Source organism: Loxodonta africana, chromosome 1 (genome assembly GCF_030014295.1).
Source record: "Loxodonta africana isolate mLoxAfr1 chromosome 1, mLoxAfr1.hap2, whole genome shotgun sequence".
Classification (NCBI taxonomy): Eukaryota; Metazoa; Chordata; class Mammalia; order Proboscidea; family Elephantidae; genus Loxodonta; species Loxodonta africana.
Window position 1 is genome coordinate 80,621,290 of NC_087342.1, and position 2,222 is coordinate 80,623,511.

The following is a 2,222-nucleotide window of genomic DNA, read 5'->3' on the forward strand; positions in this document are numbered from 1 at the left end:
AAACCCTCTGGGTGTAGCAATGTGTTCTGAAAGCTGGTAGAGCTTTGTCTAGGTGGCCAAGTCTGTTTCTGCAAGTCAAAAGAGACAGAAGACAAGACAGAAGGAAGGGAAATTCTCCTAGTGCTTATGACATCTTTTTGGAACAGAAACTTCTACACAGGCAGGAGAATTACAAAGAAGCTATCTGGGAAGCAGGACATGAAACATAAAACCAACTGACCTACATAAAACCTCCATTAGTTACTCAAGAAAAGTTGGATGTAGAGGCCTGGGTAGCTCAGTTGGTAGAGCATCAGACTTTTAATCTGAGGGTCCAGGGTTCAAGTCCCTGCTCAGGCGTTATCCTCATTTTACCCTAGTTATTTCCCTTAGAAGCCTATTGACATTCCACTACCCCTTAGAGGAACTCTTCCAGACATTTACTATAGGTGTCCTGACTCATCTCTTCCTGCTCTTTGCTCAACAAGAGTCAGAATAGAGCAGGGAGAACAGAGAATGGACAGAGGGTTAAATGCTTAATTAATAGCCAAAAGGTTGGGGGTCTGAACCCACCCAGAGGTTCCTCAGAAGACAGGCCTGGTAATCTGCTTCTGAAAGGTGAAAGCCTAGAAAACACTATGGAGGAGTTCTACACTGCCCACAAGGGGTCAGCAAAAGTTGAGGCAGCCCAGTTCTTCCAAATGAGATGAAGGTTTCTAAAAACAAACTTCAGAGCCAGGGCCAAGATGGTGGAATAATCAGATACTTCTGGTGGTCCCTCTTATAACAAAGACCTAAAAAAAACAAGTGAATCGATTCTATATGACAATCTACGAGCCCTGAACATCAAAGGGAAAGTTGAGGAATTGGACCAAGTGGCAGGGGGAGGGAGAGATTGTTCAGAAGCAGTGAGGAGTTGCCACACCTGACCTGGTGGGAACCAGCACCCCTCAGGCCAGATCTGCTGGCACAAGCTTGGTGAGGCAAGCAGAAGTTTTAAGGACATGTTTTCCACACTGGCAGAGACTGATTGATGGAGAGGTCACTCATGCTTACAGAATCAGTGAAAAGTGATGCTCTTAGCAAAAGATAAGGATTGCGTCTAATCTAACCCACGGGCCAAAAAAACACCCGTTTGGAAAAAACTCTCTCCCATTTAACTGATCCCTCCCCACCCTGCACTGGGTCCTAAGCAGGATTCAGTGATAGCTGCTTTCCCTGGGCCGGGAGTAGGACCTGCCTTGAGCCCTGAGCCATCCTCCCAGCCTGGGAAAAGGAACAAATTAACAAACAAGGGGGAAAAATAATCTGCCAGCTCCTGTAAACTGGGAACTCAGGGCAGAAACAGCTCCTCTGCCTAAGCACAGGCATAAGTGGTCCATGGACTTTCAAACCTGCATGGACCTGTGTGGGACCATTTCAACAGTGTAGGCCCTCATTAGCACAGTACAACAGGGTATATACCTGAAGACTAATGTCAACTGTTTCAGCTATATGGTGAAGAGTCAGGTTTGTGACTTCTGACAATGTTCTGCCTATTAAGCACGATCCTCACCTACCCATATCAGGGGCCTGAGGACTGGTGGCTTCACCTATGCGACCTAGCCACCCTTGACAGGGATCCAAGGCTAAGTGGTGCCTCTCAGTCTTACCGCCAACAGCATTGGGTGCCCATAATCTGGGTGCAAACACACCCACCTAGGCACTCTGGGAACCAGGAACACATTTTCCTCATAGGCACTCAGGGGTTGTTATCAGTTCCCTGCCTTGCTCAGGGCATCGCCCCCTACTGCAGACTGATGCTTGTGCCTACACCAATCATACCTGCTCATCTAAGACTGTAGGTGAGAGCCTGCTCCACACACTTGGTGACCGACTATCTGGACACCTGAGCTGAATCCATACAAGTGAACTGACTCCTGGACTCATATACCTAGTAACAGCTCCAGCCAACTGGTGAGAGGACATTAGAGCTTCAAAGGCATCAATAATCAAACCAGTTCACCTGGGCAACTTATTTGGGCACATATCAAAATGAAACAAAGCAAGAAGCTAGGACACAGTAAGTAAACATAAAATAAATAAATACAATAACTTTATTGATGGCTCAGAGACAACAGTGAATATCGAATCACATAAAAAGGCAGACCATGACAGCTTCAGCAAAGCTCCCAAAATAAAGAATCAAGAAATCTTCCAGAGGAAGGGAAATTCCTGGAATTATCAAAGGCAGAATACAAAAG

The 2,222-nt window shown here is 46.2% G+C and overlaps 1 non-coding gene across 1 annotated transcript; it reads left to right on the forward strand.

The window, feature by feature from the left end:
• The first annotated feature begins 266 nt into the window (after positions 1 to 266).
• Positions 267 to 339, forward strand: TRNAK-UUU (transfer RNA lysine (anticodon UUU)). Its single transcript has one exon. It is a non-coding gene; the product is annotated as a tRNA-Lys (tRNA).
• The last annotated feature ends 1,883 nt before the right edge of the window (positions 340 to 2,222 follow it).